The sequence below is a fragment of the Pelobates fuscus genome, chromosome 7 (assembly GCF_036172605.1).
Source record: "Pelobates fuscus isolate aPelFus1 chromosome 7, aPelFus1.pri, whole genome shotgun sequence".
NCBI classification, from domain to species: domain Eukaryota; kingdom Metazoa; phylum Chordata; class Amphibia; order Anura; family Pelobatidae; genus Pelobates; species Pelobates fuscus.
The window spans coordinates 154,492,803-154,515,572 of NC_086323.1; the positions used below are offsets into that span (position 1 = coordinate 154,492,803).

The 22,770-nt window shown below is 43.0% G+C and overlaps 1 protein-coding gene across 2 annotated transcripts in view; it reads right to left on the minus strand.

Moving 5' to 3' along the window:
- Positions 1-22,770, minus strand: part of ATXN7 (ataxin 7) — a 136,870-nt gene that overhangs the window by 92,375 nt on the left and 21,725 nt on the right. The window lies entirely within an intron of this gene.

A 22,770-nucleotide genomic window follows, 5' to 3' on the forward strand; every position in this document is an offset into this window, starting at 1 on the left:
AACCAAATTTTAAAATGATCTTTTCTTGAAGCAGTACTGGAGACTCTAAGATTGTCTTCTCTTTCAAATCAGTCTGTCCTTATTCTCAGTACCTACTCCTGATGAGATTTTCTTCTCATCGGAGAAGCATCAATCGATATCCTATTCATTTGGAGAAATGGTATGTATTCACCAGAAGAGGTATATCAGCCTATGTATTTCTTCACATTCAGGATTCGGTTAGTAAAAAAAAAAAAATTCAAGATCACTAGGCCATTCGATGGGACATGATAATGCATTGTCCAGCACCAACATCACATTGAATACCATGGACACATTCTGGAGAGAGAATTCCAGTTTGCCCTCATGGTGTGAAATCCAACCAAGTTTCAAGACATGAAGCCCATCTGTCTGTTAACCCTCAACAGATTACGGCTAGTTCTATGCCTAGTGTTATGTCTGACTATGCCTGTCAGTCACCTTGTCATCTCCTCCTCATTTTGGAGGTGATGCACTAGGTGATTCCATAATCAAATAGAGGCTTCTCCTGGGTTGTCCCCTTCTGATAGGGCTAAAATTAGTTCATTAATGAACCAATTAACAGGAAAAGCTCTATTGCCTATGATTATTCCGAAGTTAACACTTTAACCCATAGGAAAATAGAAAAATGCAGCTAAAGCTGCAAGGCAGCCATTCTGTAGCTGATTATGCTGTCGAGTTTCGTACTCTTGCATCTGAGGTCGACTGAACCAATAGCTCTTTAGTGTCTGTGTTTTCTGAAGGGTTATCGGACACTCTCTTAGATGAGACAGCAGCCAGGGATTTACCTGAAAGGTTAAACCATTACATCACTTACATGATGCATATTGATAAACGACTACCGTGTTTCCCCGAAAAAAAGACATCTCCCAAAAATAAGCCCTAGCTTATTTTCGGGGGATGCTTCTAACATAAGCCCTACCCTGAAAATAAGCCCTAGTCGTTCGCTAATCTATGTGTGGGGAAGTTTCCCCGGACATAGATTAGCAGAATTCCATTTGGGAATAAGCTTATCTATGTTCAGGGAAGTTTCCCCAAACATAGATGCGCAAGATTCCATTCGCGAGTTCGGTGGAATTCACCGGAGCGTAGACCTGCTTTCTAACACACGGTTCCCCCTAAATAAGACCTCCACCGAAAATAAGCCCTGGTGCGTTTTTCGGGGAGGAAATGAAAATAAGACCCGGAGAAAGAGAAAGATAACAACTAAATTATCAGAGGCAGAGAAACAATTTATGAGAAATGAGGGTCTTTGTTTATGTTGTGGCAAAAAGGGACATCTGAGAAGACTTGTTGGATACGCCCAGAAAACTCATGCACCTAAGGACCATATTATGCATATGTCCCTTTTATGCCTCAGCATAGACTTCTCCTTTTAGTTCCCGCTCAGTGTAATTCCATAGACTTTTCTTGCTAGGCTCTAGTTGATTAAGGAGATGCAGAGAATTTCGTAGATGTACGGTTTGCATCAGTGTACCAAATACCTCTTAGGGAGAGATCCACACATTTGGCCATTGAGACCTCCTTAAAAGCCCCTTATCACACAGGAGATATTTCCTATTTCTTTGTCTGTAGAGGCTTTACACACAAAACTCATCACTTTCCAGGTTATTTCCCTGCCTTCTTGTCCAATTATTCTTTAATTTTCCTTGGTTGGTTAAATACAGTCCTTATATAGATTGGGGAAAGGGGAGATAGTGGCATGATGAGAGTGGGGAGACTGGTGTAGACAATTGTCTTTTTCAGATTGCTAAACAATTGGGCACTATTAATGTACTTTCTGCTATACTCTTTCGATGAAAGTTCTGCTTCAATCCATGGGAGTGAAAGAGGTTTTGAATAAGATTCATGTTGATACTTTGCTGCCACACAGATTATATGATTGTACTATAGACTTAGTACCCAGCACAATGCCCCTTAAGGGTAGTGTATACACCTTATATGACCAGGAGAGATAAATTATGAAGGAATACATACAGGAGGCTTTAGATAAAGGTCACATACGTAGATAGTCCTCTCCTGCTGGAGCAGGATTTTTCTTTATATCCAAAAAGGAGGGTTATTTGCGCCCTTGCAATGATTACAGGGTTTTTAACAAGATCATCGTAAGAAACCACTTATTTCAGAGATGTTAGATAGACTCCGAGATGCGTTGGTGTTTTCCAAACTTGACCTTAGGAGCGCTTATAATTTAGTTAGAATAAAGGAAGTCCAGTAGAAGTGGCCAGTACAAAATTCAGTCATGCCACTTGGGTTGTGTAATGCCCTCACTATTTTTCAGGACCTCAAACAATATTTTAAGAGAATATATATATTCTTTTGTTTTGAATATCTTGACAATATACTTATATAATATCTGACCACTCAACAGATACATGTCAAGCAGATTCTACAAAGGTTACTCAATAATGGTTTATATTGTAAACTGGAGAAATGTTTGTTTCATGTCAGATTTCCTCTCAAGCCAGATCCTGCCCGACCGGTGGGTGATCTACGATGAGGGGTAATGTAACGGTGCCCAACAAGAGAGATCACATGAGAATATTACCTAACTTATGGAGGATCAATACCCAAACCGCTATCCATGCAGACCACGGCCAGAATGGCATGCTTAAAGACGCCAGCCGCTACAACGAACTTTATAATCCCGGAACATTACAAGATTTACGTGAACGTGTGTAGTGACAAGGTCAGTTCTGACCAATCCTTACGTTCCTATAGTTATTTAAGCCCAAAAGTGCATTTTGTCAGTGCCCTGTTATGGTTTTCACTTGATGGTTATCAGAAAGTGTGTTTATTTTGTGATTCTTTTAGTATTTTGACTTTGGTTTCCTTGATCTATTGGCTTGTTTACTCATTTCTGTCTCATTCTGTACCCCTGACCTCTACTTGTTTTTGACTATTCTTAATTATATTAAGCCCGGCCACTCTATGATCCAGTAATACTTATCTTTCTTAGTGTTTACGTTATTGTCTTGTTTTCTTAAACACTGCATGTTGTCATATATTATCCTGACATGTACTCATCCTTGAAAGGGTACGGGTCACAGTACCTACAATGTATGTCTTCTTCAAAGAGCATAAAATGTCATCTTCACATTTGGAGATTGGGAGAAAAACCTATTGAAAAATAAGTCTCTCTCCCACCTATCAGTCAACTCTTCGACTATGTTGAAGGATTGACTAACAAAGAAGATCACAAGGGACGTCCAAAAGCCAGTCGGACTGCTTTCCAAGATTCCCTAGCCGACTCTACTAGCTCTGGCTAAGGTGTATAGGAACAGAGTGACTGACTTCAGTCCATTCAGATGCTGGCATTGAAGCCACAGTGTTGACATCACATATGCCCTGCTTGGGCATCTGAAGCAAAAACTATTTTTTAAAAAAAAAATTTAATAAAAAAAAACAAGGAATTTGTGAAACTACATGAATTTTACTGGATTCTATTAACTACACATGTCGTACGCAAGCATATAAAAGGTGTTCACCTAAAAATGTGGCATGCCTACTATACTCATAGGTTACATAAACTTTGCACATTAACAAAACAATTAGTCCACCGAAGATGCAATAATACATTTGAGTAAAAAAAAAAAAAACCTTGAAAACGCCAATAGTGATGTCACGAAGGTCTTAATATAATAAGCTTTCCAAATAATAATAATAAAAAAAAATCCAAAATATTTGTGTACAGAAGTCACCATAAAGTCTGTGGAAATCCTTGAATCATTTGGAAACATTATGAAGTAGATAAACACCTTTAAATGCCATGCCTTTAGTTTAAAGGGACACCCTAGACGCACAAGTTAATGCATTTAACTGTTTTGGTTAAAAAAAAAAAAAAAGGTAGTGTTTTTCCAGTAAGACTATTGTTCATGGCACCAGGAAGGCCATAAGATTTTTTTTTTAATCACCTAACAGATTTCATAAGTAAAAACCTGGACTGCTGTACAGGGATTTATGAGATAAAGCTAGAACTTTTAATGGTCCAATAAAAATATTAGAGAATCCTGATTGGTTGATTGTTTTGAGCATTTTTATGTTTGTATTTATTTAATCTATCATACTGGAGTTTAAATTTTTCTTAATTTTTCAGTGATTTAAAGGAACACTATAGCATTAAGAATGCAAAAGTGTATTCCTAATGCTATAGTGTCCCTTGACCATAAAGTTCTGTTTCCGCCTCCATTACTTCTATGTCGGCAATAGGGGAGAAGGGCGTGCATTAAGGCTTCCCCACAGGAAAGTATTTAATCAGAGAATCAATCAGTGGAGATTTGGAAGACACTGAACTTGATCATGCAAACCGTGTGGACGTGCATCAACGTTTCATGGAGTTAAATTCTATGTAAATGCAGGAAGCACCTTTAGTGGCTGTGGAGAGACAACCGCTAGAGGAAGGCTTAACCCTGAAATATAAACATTGCAGTTGCTCTGAAACTAAGGAGACCGGGACACTGCATCCAGACCACTTCAATGATATGAATTGTTCTGGGTTCCTGTAGTGTCCCTTGATTAAAGGACCACTATAGGCACCCAGGCCACTTCAGCTCAATTAAGTGGTCTGGGTGCCAGATCCCTCTAGTTGTAACCCTGCAGCTGAAAACATAGTTTCAGAGAAGCTGCTATGTTTACACTGAGGGTTAATCCAGCCTCTAGTGGCTGCCTTACTAACAGCCACTTGAGGCCGCTTCCGCGATTCTCACTGTTAAAATCACAGTGAGAAGACGCCAACGTCCATAGGAAAGCATTGAGTAATGCTTTCCTATGGGTGGTTTGAATGCGCGCGTGGCTCTGGCCGCGCATGCGCATTCGGCGCGGACGTCCGGAGGAGGAGAGTTCCCCAGCGCCAAGGGAGTCCTGCGCTTTAGTAACCCCTTCAGCCTAGCGGGAGGGGGCCATGAGGGTGGGGGAGGACCTAGGGACTACATAGTGCCAGGGAAACTAGTTGTTTTCCTGGCACTATAGTGCTCCTTCAACCAGTACTAGCCAGCACATTGATTTCAATAAATTGCTGAACTGCAGCACCCATAATCCTAAACTATAGTGTGATCAAATGAGAATGAGTTTGTTCAGATTAACAATTCTACAACTCCTGTAGAGCATTTGCCAACTACTAGCACACAAAACAAAAACAAACAAAAAAAATCAGTCAGGTTTTCACATTTTACCATGGAATGAGTCACTCACCCATCCCACCTCAAATGGCACAGACGTGTTTGAACTGTGCTTGTGTTTAGCAGGGCACAGATTAAGAGAGCACTGCCAATACACTTTCACAGAGAAAAGATGTGGTTGAGGAACTTGTTTTGATGATCTCTTGAAGGTAGTATTAGAAACCATGAACTACTTTCTTCCATGCTTTTGCAGGACATTTAACTGTTATCAAGAGGTCCCTCCTACTACAAGCAACCAAACTAAAAACAAAGCAGATGGATGAGTGGCCCTGCCCACCCCCTCTCCTTCATAGAAAATTATCTGGGATGGATGGATGTTAGCCTAGCCTCAGGCAGTGTACACAATTAAGGCTTTCAAGTCTACACTACAGCTAATATGCCCACTATTTTGGCTGTACTCATGATAGCTCTTTTCCATACCTGGTTGGTGGATGGGATTAATGTAAAGGGCAAAAAGTGTTCAGTTTTAAACATACACCCCAATATTCCTTCAGATATAAATAGCTAAGATGTTGAAACTGGGTCCATTATGAAATCATTTGTTTATAAAACGTGTACAGGAAAACAGAGAACAAAAAGTTCAGTGTCTCTGGGTGTACACCTGTGCCGACAACCCCGGATAACCCGAGGAAGTAATGCCGAGTGTCTACTCAGAGACTGGTGTACCAATTAGAGACTCCAGATGTCTCAAGAAGGGGCATAACCCCATATATACAAAATCAAACAACAAAAAGGACAGATGTGGTCAGATTCAAGAAATCAAATGAAACTAACCGCATCTCTGGAAATAACTATAGCGGCAGTGTCTAGGATTATAATGCTGGCTGTCGGTAACAGGTGTAGCTGTGAACCGCTAAGGGTGTCACTATAGACCCATGAGCAGAAAAAATGCTACTAAATACCAAAAATGAAGTATATACAAAAAGTTACTGCTAAATGCAAAAAATAAATAAAGTATATACAGTGGTACTAGGATTCCACGCCTGTCAATAGAAGGATATGTATAGGTAGGGATATAATGAGCCAAATGGCAACAGCAACTCACCCCTAATTATCAGCTTTAATATAGTGCACTATAAGGACTGCAGGACTCCTTAACACTGCATACCCTCCTCAATCTCCCTTCACCCCTGTACTAGCCTCATTTGGAGCCTCTGTTTACCCTGTATCTACTACTATCTCTATAGGAGGTATTTATGGTTGGGACTTGGGGATTTTTCTCATCTCCTTATAGTGCACTATATTAAAGCTGATAATTAGGGGTGAGTTGCTGTTGCCATTTGGCTCATTATATCCCTACCTATACATATCCTTCTATTGACAGGCGTGGAATCCTAGTACCACTGTATATACTTTATTTATTTTTTGCATTTAGCAGTAACTTTTTGTATATACTTCATTTTTGGTATTTAGTAGCATTTTTTCTGCTCATGGGTCTATAGTGACACCCTTAGCGGTTCACAGCTACACCTGTTACCGACAGCCAGCATTATAATCCTAGACACTGCCGCTATAGTTATTTCCAGAGATGCGGTTAGTTTCATTTGATTTCTTGAATCTGACCACATCTGTCCTTTTTGTTGTTTATAAAACGTGTAGCAAGGTAATTAATTTGCCCACCCCCGGTCGTACACTCCCTCTATTCATAAGTTGAACAACACCTAGACGTTCAGGTTTCAGTTGTCACACATGTTACAAAGTGTCACAAAGACCACTGCCTGAGGTGGTCCTTAATATGTAAAAATACGACTCCTGATAAACGGAAATACTTAAGTCTTAAAGGAACACCCCAAGCACTATTACCACTACATGGTTAATGTACCAGGAGTGACTACTCGCCTTCCGCTTAACAACAAGTTTACAATTTACATGGGGTCCGCTGGGCGTTAGACACAACCTTTTCAGGTGCCAGAAGCTCCTGCAAGGAGCTCCTGTTAGATTCTCCAAGGTAAGTTCTGCTGTGCAAGGAGGCTCAATGGCTGAGAATGTCAGCTGACCCATCTTAACCAATGAGTGCCTCGCTGTACCGCCAGACTCCCCTCAGAGCAAGGGTCTTCCAAGCTGATGACATTTTAGACAGGCTAATATAAGTGCTTCCTACATAAATAAAGATAAGCTTTATACTTCCCAAAAAGCTCTGCATGGCAGAAGATTATGGGAAATGTACAGCTGTACAATTATTTTATCTGACTCTTCAATCAACACTATAGGCACCAGCTAATTTAAGTGGTCTGGGTACAGTGTCCCTATTGCCCTTAGTGCTGCACCCAGTGCGGAGGGACATTGGTGCTGGGATCAGGTAAGTAAATAAAAAGGGTTTTTAACCTTTTATTGACCACCATGGGGTGGAGGGTGGGGGGAGGGGCAGAGGGAGCTATAGTACCAGGAATACAGCTTTGTATTTCTGGCACTTATAGTATCCCTTTAAGCTATCATGGAAGAGGTATTGCTAATCTTATTTATAATGCTTAATAAAGCAGTTTTAGTGCATAGATCATTCCCCTGCAATTTCCCTGTTCAATTCACTGTCATTTAGGAGTTAAATCACTTTCTTTCTGTTTATGCAGCCCTAGCCACACCTCCGCTGGCTATGATTGACAGAGCCTGCATGAAAAAAAACTGGTTTCACTTTCAAACAGATGTAATTTACCTTATATAATAATATCTCAATCTCTAAATTGAACTTTAATCACATACAGGAGGCTCTTGCAGGGTCTAGCAAGCTATTAACATAGCAGGGGATAAGAAAATCTTAATTAAACAGAACTTGCAATAAAGAAAGCCTAAATAGGGCTCTCTTTACAGGAAGTGTTTATGGAAGGCTGTGCAAGTCACATGCAGGGAGGTGTGACTAGGGTTCATAAACAAAGGGATTTAACTCCTAAATGGCAGAGGATTGAGCAGTGAGGCTGCAGGGGCATGTTCTATACACCAAAACTGCTTAATTAAGCTAAAGTTGTTCAGGTGACTATAGTGTCCCTTTAAACTAGAACAAGGTGGAAATCTGGAGGTCACAGAGTAAGGGGGGGGGGGGGGGAGGGGTGTATATGGTTTAATCAAATTGGGTGCCAAGTTCACCATCATGCTTGAGATTGGCCATGTTCAATTTTCTATTTTAAATATTTTTGCCAGATGAAAGATTGACCAGTTGACAAGTAGCATTTTGATCTTGCTTGAGGCAAATGGCTTAAATTCCCAGAAACATAAATTTTTTTTAAAGTACCGCTTGAAATATGAATCCATGATTTTTTGTATGTAAGAACTATTTACAACAAGACGACTTCAGAAATGAATCTCCATCCTTACAGAAATTACGTAACCCCTTGGCTATATATTCATGATAATTATTCTTCTGTTGCTCTAGCACGTTATCTGATCACATATAGAAAGGTGACAAAAAAAAAGGACAAATTAAAACTAGCTGCAAATCCTGTGCCTTGGGAATGGGCCACAATCGCCAACCATCTCTAGTGTACAGTTGCTGGACAGAATGGTAAATAAAGGCATTGCACTGGATAAATATTATAATGTTGGCATGACCACTTTATGTAAAGTAGTATATTATCTCAATTGTAAAATTACATAATATAAAAAGAGTTATTCACTGTAGGGTAAGTTGTTGGGAATTCAAAGGGATTTAAAATTTGAGGATAAAATATGTAAATTTAAAAAAACACAGCAGACACAGATTAAAATATTAAATTCACTATGAATTCACACTTTAGTGAAAGAAACACAAAGAAATTCAGAACTGTGTTTACAAAGGAATACGCATAATTAAATGCTTATTAGCATTCCAGGAAACTTGAAAAGTTTCACATGGAGCCTCCTGGCTTGGGCTTCAGTCAAAAAAATAAGGCTCCGAGAATTTAATTAGGCAAACCCCTTCATGTTGCCACAATGGGAAAACTAGGGGTATAGTGAAATTACAGGTTCCCATGTATGGTTATTACAGGGCTCAAAATTTTGCTGGATCTCCCTAACAAGCATGGCATTTCCCAAATATGAAGTTTAATGAACACTGCCGTAACCAGAGCAACTTCAATTATGTTTTTATGGTGCCAGGAGGTCCCTGGCGCTTTCTTACCTGAAGGAGTTAAACCATTATCGAATGATTTAACCCCAAAGGTTGCTCTTCCTTGCCCCAGCATTCAGATGACACTCTAAGCCAATCAGTAGCTCTCCATTCGTAAAAAAATTACTGACCGCTCTAGTCAATCAGCGGTGCCCCTACCAGTTGGTACTCCGCGCTTCCTGAAAGTCGACTGAAGAAGCCGGATGTTGCTGGAGAAGGGGAGATTCAGCACTGGATGCAACCCTTGGGGTTAATCAGTTCAAGAACGTTTTAACCCCTTCAGATAGGAAAGCGACAGGGACACTCCAGCACCATAACAACTTCAATTTTTTTTTTCCCACTGTGACATGCCTGTGTGGTGAGCATATGGCTCTGACATAGTTTCTCTTTTGACATTTCTTGCTACTTTTTTGTCTTGATTGAAAATAGTGATTATAAATGACATAAATCTCACCAGTGAATTTGGAGTTTACAATGTATCCATCAATCCAGGTGACTTGCTCTATCTATATAATAAGTGTGATATAAATGTATATCTAGGTTACATGGCACCAGGGGTGGAAATTATTTACTTTAAGCCCCTCCCCCACACCCCACCTGTAAAAAAAAAAAAAAGAAAAAAGAAAAGAAATTGTGTATCCGCATCACCCCCAACCTACTTTTGTTAAGGAAATCTCACAATCATGTTGACATTCTCAAACCGTACATATTCAAATACACACACACACACTTACATTCTTGTCCACACAAATTCACACACACAACCATACATGGTCACATACTCAAAGATACACACACACATTCATATACACAGACATGTACACAAAATTCATGTACACAGACAGACTCATACATAAACAGACACACAAACATATGGGTGTATCGCCTTGAATGTCCTTTGTGGTATATGAAATGACAAATACTGTAGAGAATACAGGAATTAATAAGGTAGTGTATCTGACATTTGGAGGAAATAAAGAAGTGTACTTGCACTTTTCTGGAGCTATGATGTGTTTGAGCGTATAATCTTCGCTTATAGATATTAGTGTAGCTTTTGCTTCACAATTCGTTAATCCTTAAGGGGTATGGTAAAATGTCTCATGGTTATGAAAGGAGAATTGAATAAAATATAGTGCAATACAGTACATGGGTGGGCAACCTTTGGCACTCCAGATGTTTTGGACTACATCTCCCATAATGCTCTTGCAGACATAATGCTGGCAAAGCTTTATGGCAGGTGTACTCCACAATATCTGGAGTGCCAAAGGTTGCCTAACCCTGGTGTAGTATGTCAGCAGTGGGGTATTCTTTACATAGGAAAGTAAATTAAGTAAATGAAAACCCTCACAAATCCTAGAGGCATAGGGTATATAACCCCCACCAAGTAAATTAAGTCCATGAGGCAAGTTAAAAAAAGTGTTGTTTTATCTTCTTGTTCCATATCTCTATGGAGAGGACCTGCACCACCCACATATCCTAGAGTTGGGTCATACCACTCCACGCTATACCTATGAGCCACTGTAGGCCTTCAATAAATGTTAATGTATATTTACTTACCTACTTAACCCCTTAAGGACCAAACTTCTGGAATAAAAGGGAATCATGACATGTCACACATGTCATGTGTCCTTAAGGGGTTAAAGAATACCCCACTGATGATATACTACACTATATTATTTAATTCTATTCTCCTTTCATATCTATGAGACCTTCTACCATACCCACAAGGATTAAACAGTTGTGAAGCAAGAGGTATAACTAATATCCATAAACAGGGATTACACCGCTCGAGCACATAAGTTGGAGCTATGTCATAGCTCCAGAAAAGTGCACTTCTTTATTCTTGTCCTTCAAATGTCAAAGATAAACTACACTATTATTTCATGTATTCTCTGCCATTTTTGCCATTTCATTATACCACAAAAGACATTCAATGTGCTACACCCACTCTTCCTGTTCTACCATATTTCTATTCATCGAAGAAGAGACACACCAGATTTAGTTATGGAGTTGCCCATCACAACTGTATCAACATAATCGAAATGCTGAATTTTCTCCCCTTTTTTTAAAATGAATAGAGTAGGCCGGGAATAGGAACCTTTCACACTCCAGATTTTGCGAATTATATCTCCCATAATGCTTTTTACAGCTGTAATGTTGGCAACACACCACGGGAAATGTAGTCCACAACATCTGGATCTAGCATTATGCTACAAGAAATTCTAAATTAAACACACTGTGAAACAAGGAAATCTTTTTTTTTTAAATTACTTTTCCAGGAACGGTGTTGAGAGGCTGTGTGAGTCACAGTGAGAGGAAGTGTAGCTACCCTGTATATGGGCTACATATATGATCTACACATCAAAACTGCTTCATTAAAGGGCTATTAAAAATAAAAATAAACTTTTGTTCCAGGCTGGCTAATGATGCCCCGATTTTGCTGCTAGAAATTGAGTTATTCCTCTGGCAGCAGAGGGGTAGTGAAGTGTAGTGAAACCCTGGACATTCAGACCCCAAGCACCGTGGTCAACTCAAACCACTGAAGTGGTCATGATGCTTGGAGTCCCTTTAAGATAAGCTAAATGTGTTTTGGTGTCCCTTTAAGATACATAAAAAGAAAGAAAATGAGAACAAAAACAGGGATTAGGCACTTTGAGGGATGTTGATTGATCCCTTCAAAAGACTAGGCATTCTTGCTATAATTGTTCAATAACACGGGTCTAAGGCACAGGAAGTAATTAATCATGTGGATTTTATTTCCTAATCTTTTTCTAGGATTAAACATAGTAGGTTTTAAATTGTGTTATATAAAGTCACAATGATTGCCTTTTCACTATTCTGCATTATGTGAATCACAACACACCAGCGTTGGCTATAAAACTGCATTATTTAAATTGTTGCTACATAATGACCACGTACGAATTCGCTAATCTCTGACCAAGACAATTGCAAGTCTATTTGGTAATCAAGAAAAACAGGCCAGTCTGTGTGGTTATCAATGCAGACTGAGAACACCAGTAGTGCAAATGTGGATAAGTGATAGAGCTCTCAAGCACCAATAGTAGTAAAACGATACTGGAACCCTATATGGAACAATAGCAACCAGGTATTAACCCTCACTGTGGTGCCACAGGCCCGATGATCCCACTGAGAAGAGACATGGGCAATTCTGTGCCTCATAGGAAGAAGAGTCGTTGGAATGCACATGGCAGCCCTTTAGGCTGATTTCTTTATCATACAAAAGAAAGAATAGCTAGCTTACAAGAAATAAAAGGACAATTAGGACGGGGATGCGCAGCACGACTGCAAGTGTTAACAGAATGAATAGTCAACAGTTCATCTTCACCTCTTGGAACAAAGACATGGTGAGCTTCTCGACGTGTAGTAATTATTTTCACGGAGGACTAGAATTATAGAAATGAAAAACTGTAGTACGACAGATTGATTTCTACATATCATAGGTCTGTAGCCTTCTGTATACATGATCTGCTTAATCTTTTGCATCAAATTTCACGTAAGCTTGGTTGACAATTTTACTTGATGCAGAAAAACTACTACTAATACTTAGCATTTTGCTATTGTAACATTCACCCCCAGTTCCCTCCTAGCTACCAGCCTTCTAAATGATTGGTGCTGCTTGGGAACACTTTTCTTAGCCGGAAGCACCTCCCTCATAACACCAACAATCTCCCAGTACATTTACATCTGTTAAAGGGACACTCTAGTCACCTGTTGAAGTAGTCTGGGTGCAGCGTCCCATGCACATTAGTTCCCCAATGCTGCTCTCAGGGCTGTCTTTAACAAGGGGCAAAAGGGGCAGCTGCCCCAGGCCCAGTTATTCCTGGGGGGCCCAAAGCAGCTGCCCCTTGAGCCTGCAACAATTTAATCAGGGACCCGTGGCCCTTTAAAATTCCCCCGGACCGAGCTCCATTTCCTGTCGTATTCACCTCTCTGGCCCTGTCACACTCCCCTTTCCACAGTTACCCCCTTTCTCTCCCTGTCATAGTCACCCCCTGAAGACAGTCATTATACGCACACAGCCATGAAACATAGCTGCGCCATAAACACAGTGCAAAAAGACCACAGGCAGTCCCCCATACACATACAACACATTGCAAACTGTTACCGCACACACAAATGGCCCCGGACACAAACATACACATGGTCACAGAGAGGTACATTTGAACACAGGGACGCTCACTGTCAGACTCACACTCAGACACAGTGACTGTGATAGTTATTAATGGGCAAAGGGGACTAGGGGGCCCAAGCAAATGCTTTCCCAGGGTCCAATCTATGTTAAAGACGGCCCTGGCTGCTCTATGAGGTGAACTGAATTGGACATTGGTGGTGGAGACCAAGCCTCCTCTGTGACATTGTGGGAAGCAGGAGAAAAACAGTGATGGGGGAGCCTCTATGCAGAAGAAAGGTAAATAAATCTTTCATTTTAAAAATGTTTTAAGGCACTAGAGGGGAGGACCTGAATCAGTGCTTTCTTATGGGGAAGTTTGAATGTGCTTGTGGCACTTGCTGCTTATGCGCATATAGTCCCTGATGCTCTTCATGATTGGCCATCAGCAGAGGAAACAATGCCACCTCCGAGATGTCATAGGAAGTGATGTCACGAACATAAAATTTTCGGTTTGCGAACGGCGAACTTTCGCAAATGTTCGCAAACCGGCGAACCGGGCGAACCGCCATAGACTTCAATGGGCAGGCGAATTTTAAAACCCACAGGGACTCTTTCTGGCCACAATAGTGATGGAAAAGTTGTTTCAAGGGGACTAACACCTGGACTGTCGCATGCCGGAGGGGGATCCATGGCAAAACTCCCATGGAAAATTACACAGTTGATGCAGAGTCTGGTTTTAATCCATACAGGGCATAAGTCACCTAACATTCCTGAATCACAATGGATATGGATTGACACCTGACATATGACATATTGACACCTTGACATATGGATTGACACCTGTCCTCAGAGACCCTGATACACACTGACACAGAGCAGAATAGGGACTGTTCCCCCTACATAGGGTCACTTGGCAGATATGGATTGACACCTGTCCCCAGGGACCCTGATACACACTGACACAGTGCAGAATAGGGACTGTTCCTCCTACATAGGGTCACTTGGCAGATATGGATTGACACCTGTCCTCAGAGACCCTGATACACACTGACACAGAGCAGAATAGGGACTGTCCCCCTTACATAGGGTCACTTGGCAGATATGTATTGACACCTGTCCTCAGGGACCCTGATACACACTGACACAGAGCACAATAGGGACTGTTCCTCCTACATAGGGTCACTTGGCAGATATGGATTGACACCTGTCCTCAGAGACCCTGATACACACTGACACAGAGAAGAATAGGGACTGTCCCCCTTACATAGGGTCACTTGGCAGATATGGATTGACACCTGTCCTCAGAGACCCTGATACACACTGACACAGAGCAGAATAGGGAATATTCACTAAATGCCAAACATTGTTATACAGGGGAATATTCAGTAAATAAGGATAAGGGGGGGACCTACTGTCCTCCCCCCCGGCCCCCACCCCTGCGCGGTGGGTGGGGGCCATAAATCACAATGGGGGAGACCTACTGTCCTCCCGCCTGCCCCCACCCGTGAGCGGTGGGTGGGGGCCATAAAAATAATGAGGGGGGGACCTACTGTATGATGTTGTATCGATCAGGTAGTGTAAGGGTTACGCCCGCTTCACAGTGACAGACCAAAATTCCACGTTTAACGCACCGCAAACAGTCCATTTGCACAACCGCAAACTCCCCATTTGCACAAAGTTGGATACCAAGCTAGCCATGTCCCGTTCCTTGTCCTCACTGATGTCATTGAAGGTCTCTTCCTCCACCCAGCCACGTACAACACCAAGGGTCCCCGAAAGGTGACAACAAGCCCCCTGGGACGCCTGCTGTTTTGGTCTTCCACCTCCTCAAAGCCACCTTCCTCCTCTGACTCCTCTTCTTCAGACTCCTCTCTCTGCGTTGCCTCTCTCTGCGTTATTATAAGGTGTGTTAAGTAGTACTATTCTTATCAGTTTAATCCCTGTTACGAGTAGAGGACTATTTCCTTGTTTCGCCAAACCCCTTCAAAGATGGAAAAAGCGGTATGAGTGGAAATGTGGTCAGGAAATGTGGTCAGGTGGTGGTGCCAGCCCCACCGAGGGCTTGTACCCAGGTATGCTAATAAACTGAAAAAAGAAAAAAGTGAGCATAGGTGTATAATAGAGGGAGAAAGGGAAAGCAGAGTAATGCTTCCTAATACCGTGGTTAGTAACCTTTGTTAAAGTAAATTGAGTAATGGACAAAAGTCTTTATTGTATAATTTATAAATAACAAAGAGATACTATACTCATTCCCCTATAGTGGCTAATTGTGTAACAATGGTAATAATATTTCCTATTATATAATATTGCCAGGGGCAAGGAAATTCCCTCTAAATAGATGGGTATAGGCAGAGAGTATGGAGACCGGAGTGATGCCGTCATAAAAAAAGTGTCAATAAGGTGATATAACGTTAAATGTATCACAGACACACAGCCACCCTTTCTCCTAGCTAGTTTCCAGAAATGCTGGATAGGTAGAAGGGCTATAAAGACTCAGAGAGGTCTAAGAAGAATCCTCTAAACTAGCCCTAATCTCCTAATCACCTTCAAGGGTGTTCTAAGCTAAAGCTCAATCTAAACGTTTAGATTACTGCCCGATTTCCCATCACAGATGCTGGCTAGGAATAACACTGTGCAAGACAAAGAGTGGGTCTAAGTGCCCATAGTGCAGTAAAGTGTCCCTAGTGAAGTGAAAAAGAGAATAACGAGCTGGCGCCCAAGAGAATAACGAGCTGGCGCCCTATCAGGGGGACGTGTATATGGCATAGATTTTAGGAACCGGGAGATGGAAAAAGATGCTTGGTCGGTCCTCCTACTTCAAATTTGGGGCACTGCGCGTGCAATCTAATGTGCCACCAGATAGGAATAGTACTACTTAACACACCACTCCTATCAGTTTAATCCCTGTTTTGTGCCTTTTTTTTTGGTTTGTTTTTTGAAACCACAGTGCAGCACCAGAGGCCCGAAAAATTAGGCATGTACACATGCCTGAAAAATTAGGTATTGTTGCAGCCGCGCAGCGGCCAGAAAAAATGATGTTTGTTTCCCATGCAGAAAGTGCCCTAAAACATTGCGGCTTGAACCCTAGTTGGTGGCGGATAAGTCACGCAAGTCAACCGGCATTCAGAGCTAAAATACAGCAGCGTGTGGACTATTTTTAGCCCAAGGCAGCTCATTTCATCAGGCCTTTTTTAGTCGAATGTATCGCCCACTGTCAGTCCCTTCGGGATCCATCCCTCATTCATCTTAATAAAGGTGAGGTAATCTAGACTTTTTTGGCCTAGGCGACTTCTCTTCTCAGTGACAATACCTCCTGCTGCACTGAAGGTCCTTTCTGACAGGACACTTGAAGCGGGGCAGGCCAGAAGTTCTATCGTAAATTGGGATAGCTCAGGCCACAGGTCAAGCCTGCACACCCAGTAGTGAAGGGGTTCATCGCTCCTCAGAGTGTCGATAGCTGCAGTTAAGGCGAGGTAGTCTGCTACCTGTCGGTCGAGTCGTTCTCTGAGGGTGGATCCCGAAGGGCTGTGGCGATGCGTAGGACTTAAAAAGCTCTGCATGTCTTCCATCAACAACACGTCTTTAAAGCGTCCTGTCCTTGTCGGCGTGGGAGGAGGAGGATTACTTTCACCTCTTCCCCTGTTAGATTCCCGTTGTGCTGTGACATCACTCTTATACGCTGTGTAAAGCATACTTTTTAATTTATTTTGCAAATGCTGCATCCTTTCCGACTTGTTGTAATTTGGTAACATTTCAGCCACTTTCTGCTTATACCGGGAGTCTAGTAGAGTGGACAGGTCGTTCTCCTTCAGCCTTTTTATACGAGGGTCCCTCAACAGGCACGACAGCATGAAAGACCCCATTTGCACAAGGTTGGATGCCGAGCTACTCATTTCCCGTTCCTCCTCCTCAGTGATCTCAATGAAGGTATGTTCTTCCCCCCAGCCACGTACAACACCACGGGTACCAGATAGGTGACAACGAGCACCCTGGGATGCCTGTTGTGGTTGGTCTTCCTCCTCCTCCTCAAAGCCACATTCCTCCTCTGACTCCTCTTCCTCACAATCCTCTTCCAGTGTTGCCGCAGGTCCAGCAAGCGATGCTGATAAGGCTGTTTCTGGTGGTGATGGTGACCACAATTCTTCCTCTTCCTCTTCACGCTCATCTACGGCCTGATCCAGCACTCTTCGCAGGACACGCTCCAGGAAGAAAACAAATGGTATGATGTCGCTGATGGTGCCTTCGGTGCGACTGACTAGGTTTGTCACCTCCTCAAAAGGACGCATGAGCCTACAGGCATTGCGCATGAGCGTCCAGTAACGTGGCAAAAAAATTCCCAGCTCCGCAGAGGCTGTCCTAGCACCCCGGTCATACAAATATTCATTAACGACTTTTTCTTGTTGGAGCAGGCGGTCGAACATTAGGAGTGTTGAATTCCAACGTGTCGGGCAGTCACAAATCAAGCACCTCACTGGCATGTTGTTTCGCCACTGGATATCTGCAAAGTGCACCATGGCCGTGTAGGAATGCCTGAAAAGGCCACACACCTTCCTGGCCTGCTTCAGGACGTCCTGTAAGCCTGTGTGCTTATGCACAAAGCGTTGTACGATCAGATTACACACATGTGCCATGCACGGCACATGTGTCAACTTGCCCAACTTCAATGCCGCCAACAAATTTGTTCCGTTGTCACAAACCACTTTTCCGATCTCCCGTTGCCACTTTTCCACCTGTGCATTCAGGGCGGACAGGAGTGCTTGTCCGGTGTGACTCTCTGCTTTCAGACAAGTCAAACCCAAGACGGCCTGACACTGCCGTATCCGGGATGTGGAATAGTACCTGGGGAGCTGGGGGGGTGCCGTTGATGTGGAGCAAGACGCAGCAGCAGAAGAGGACTCAGCCGAGGAGGTTATGGAAGAGGATGGAGTAGGAGGAGTAGAGGAGGTGGCAGCAGGCCTGCCTGCAAGTTGTGGCAGTGTCACCAACTCCTCTGCAATGCCACGCATTCCTTGCTTGTCAGCCGTCAGCAGGTTTACCCAATGCGCAGTGTAGGTGATATACCTGCCCTGACCATGCTTTGCAGACCAGGTATCAGTGGTCAGATGGACCCTTGTCCCAACACTGTGTGCCAGACATGCCATTACTTCCTTTTGCACAATCGAGTACAGGTTGGGGATTGCCTTTTGTGAAAAGAAATTTCGTCCGGGTACCTTCCACTGCGGTGTCCCAATAGCTACAAATTTTTTTAATGCCTCAGACTCCACCAGCTTGTATGGTAAAAGCTGGCGGGCTAATAGTTCAGACAAGCCAGAGGTCAGACGCTGGGCAAGGGGGTGACTTTCTGACATTGGCTTCTTACGCTCAAACATGTCCTTGACAGACACCTGACTGTGGCCAGATGAGCGGGAACTGCTCAAGACGAGAGATGGAGTGGCGGATGGTTGAGAGGGGGCAAGGAGGACAGCAGTGGTTGATGTGGCTGAAGATGCTGGACCAGGAGGAGGATGGCGGCTTTGAGTTTGTGTGCTACTTGTACTCATGTGTTGATCCCATAGGCGTTTGTGATGTGCGATCATGTGCCTACGCAAAGCAGTTGTACCTAGGTGGGTGTTGGACTTCCCACGACTCAGTTTCTTTTGGCACAGGTTGCAAATGGCATCGCTGTTGTCAGGGGCAGACACACAAAAAAAATTCCACACTGCTGAGCTCTGCAATGACGGCATTCTGGTGGTGGACACAGCATGCGTTGATTGGGGTGCTGTCGGGCTGACCCGGGGTGCCGATGCATGCTGTCTGACTGTACCACTAGCTCCTTGCGACGACCACCCCCTGCTTCCAACTCTTCTCCTCCTCCTCCTCTCTGTCTCCACATCTGAACTTTCGCCCTGTTCTTCTTCTTGCCGAGCGGGCACCCACGTGACATCCATGGACGCATCGTCATCATCAACCGCTTCACTTGTATCTGCCAACTCAGCAAAGGAAGCAGCAGCGGGTACAACATCATCATCATCACATTGTACGTCCATGTGTGTAATGCTGCCTGACAGACATATCCCGGTTATCTACATCCTCTGGCAATAATGGTTGCGCATCACTCATTTCTCATCTCTGACAGATAAAGTGAAGCGGCTGTGGTGCTAGTGTTGGTGGTGGTGGCAGGCGGGTGAGTGGTATCTTGAGAGGTGCCCGAAGCTAAGCTGGAGGAGGATGGTGCGTCAAGGTTCTGAGCGAAAGCTGTAGAAGATTGGGTGTCCTGTGTTAGCCAGTCAACTATGTCCTCAGAACTTTTCAAGTTCAGGGTACGTGGCCTCTGAAGACTGGGCATTATTCTAGGGCAAAAGGGAATCACAGCAGCACGACCACGATGGCCCCTGCGGGGTGGCCTGCCTCTGCCTGTCATTTTTTTTTGGATTAGTGGTACTATGCGTGCAAGCTACTGTGAGACCATATATGAGTGGCACTGTGCAGTGGCAGAGATTGGCAGAGTACACGCTGTAGGCCTGACACACACGCTTGAAGACAACTAACTGCTATTCAATCTATAACAGTGTAAAAAAAAATTCTGGTTTTAAATGCACGCTATTGTGACACCAGATATGAGTGGCAATGTGCACTGGCAGAGGACACGCTGTAGGCCTGACACCCGCTTGAAGACAACTAACTGCTATTCAATCTATAACACTGAAAAAAGTTTTTGGGTTTTAAATGCACGCTATTGTGACACCAGATATGAGTGGCAATGTGCACTGGCAGAGGTTGGCAGAGTACACGCTGTAGGCCTGACACCCACTTGAAGACAACTAACTGCTATTCAATCTATAACAGTGAAAAAAGGTTTTTGGGTTTTTAAATGCACGCTATTGTGACACCAGACCATATATGAGTGGCACTGTGTACTGGCAGAGGTTGGCAGAGTACACGCTGTAGGCCTGACACACCCGCTTGAAGACAACTAACTGCTATTCAATCTATAACAGTGAAAAAAGTTTTGGGGTTTTTAAATGCACGCTATTGTGACACCAGATATGAGTGGCAATGTGCACTGGCAGAGGTTGGCAGAGTACACGCTGTAGGCCTGACACCCGCTTGAAGACAACTAACTGCTATTCAATCTATAACAGTTAAAAAAGTTTTTGGGTTTTTAAATGCACACTATTGTGACACCAGACCAGATATGAGTGGCGATGTGCACTGCCAGAGGTTGGCAGAGTACACGCTGTAGGCCTGACACCCGCTTGAAGACAACTAACTGCTATTCAATCTATAACAGTGAAAAAAGTTTTTGGGTTTTCAAATGCACACTATTGTGACACCAGATATGAGTGGCAATGTGCACTGGCAGAGGACACGCTGTAGGCCTGACACCCGCTTGAAGACAACTAACTGCTATTCAATCTATAACAGTTAAAAAAGTTTTTGGGTTTTTAAATGCACACTATTGTGACACCAGACCAGATATGAGTGGCGATGTGCACTGCCAGAGGTTGGCAGAGTACACGCTGTAGGCCTGACACACACGCTTGAAGACAACTAACTGCTATTCAATCTATAACAGTGTAAAAAAAAATTCTGGTTTTAAATGCACGCTATTGTGACACCAGATATGAGTGGCAATGTGCACTGGCAGAGGACACGCTGTAGGCCTGACACCCGCTTGAAGACAACTAACTGCTATTCAATCTATAACAGTGAAAAAGGTTTTTTGGTTTTAAATGCACGCTATTGTGACACCAGATATGAGTGGAAATGTGCACTGGCAGAGGTTGGCAGAGTACACGCTGTAGGCCTGACACCCGCTTGAAGACAACTAACTGCTATTCAATCTATAACACTGAAAAAAGTTTTTGGGTTTTAAATGCACGCTATTGTGACACCAGATATGAGTGGCAATGTGCACTGGCAGAGGTTGGCAGAGGACACGCTGTAGGCCTGACACCCGCTTGAAGACAACTAACTGCTATTCAATCTATAACAGTGAAAAAAGTTTTTGGGTTTTAAATGCACGCTATTGTGACACCAGATAAGAGTGGCACTGTGCACTGGCAGAGGTTGGCAGAGTACACACTGTTGGCCTGACACACAGACGCTTGCAGACAACTAACTGCTATTCAATTTATTACAGTGAAAAAACAGTTTTTGGGTTTTTAAATGCACGCTATTGTGACACCAGATATGAGTGGCACTGTGCACTGGCAGAGGTTGGCAGAGTAGACGCTGTAGGCCTGACACACACGCTTGCAGACAACCAACTGCTATTCAATCTATAACAGTGAAAAAAAAAATGTTTTTAAATGCAAGCTATTGTGACACCAGATATGAGTGGTGGCACTGGGCAAGTGGGCACAGTATCCACTGTGAGCCTGACACAGAAGCTGGCAGGCAAGCAACTGCAATTAGATTACACAGGAAAAAAAGCAGACTGATGTTCTAGCCCTAACAAGGGCTTTTTGGGGTGCTGTCCTTACAGCAGAGATCAGATGAGTCCTTCAGGACTGTAGTGGACACTGAATACACTAGCCTAGCTATCCGTTTCCCTATCAAATGAGCAGTAGCTACACTTTCCCTCCTCTATCTAAGAATGCAGCTTCAGAATGAATCTAAAATGGATGCTGTACAGGAGGTGGGAGGGTCTGGAAGGGAGGGTCTGTTGCTGATTGGCTGGGATGTGTCTGCTGACTGTGAGGCAAAGGGTCAAAGTTTACTCAACGATGACGAATGATGACGCTATGTTCGCCAGGAACTATTCGCCAGCGAACAGTTCAGTACATCACATGCACTTCGGCGTAAAGAATACACAAGCAACGTATACCCTTAATGGAAGCGAATTAGGGATAACAACACACGAAAAGGACTTGGGAATTGTTATAGACAACAAACTATGCAACAATGTGCAATGTCAATCAGCAGTGGCCAAGGCCAGTAAGGTATTGTCATGCATGAAAAAGGGCATTCATTCTCGGGACGAGAATATCATTTTGCCTCTCTATAAATCACTGGTAAGACCACATATTGAATATGCTGTGCAATTTTGGGCACCTGTTCTAAAGAAGGATATCATGGCACTAGAAAAAGTGCAGAGGCGGGCTACAAAATTAATAAAAGGATTGGAACATATCAGCTATGAAGAAAGGTTAACAAATTTAAACCTATTTAGTTTAGAAAAACGTCGCCTGAGAGGGGATATGATAACATTATACAAATATATTCGGGGCCAATACAAACCATTGTGTGGAAATCTATTCACAAACCGGACTTTACATAGGACACGAGGCCATGCGTTTAGACTGGAAGAAAGAAGATTTCGTCTAAGGCAAAGGAAAGGTTTTTTTACTGTAAGAACAATCAGGATGTGGAATTCTCTGCCTGAA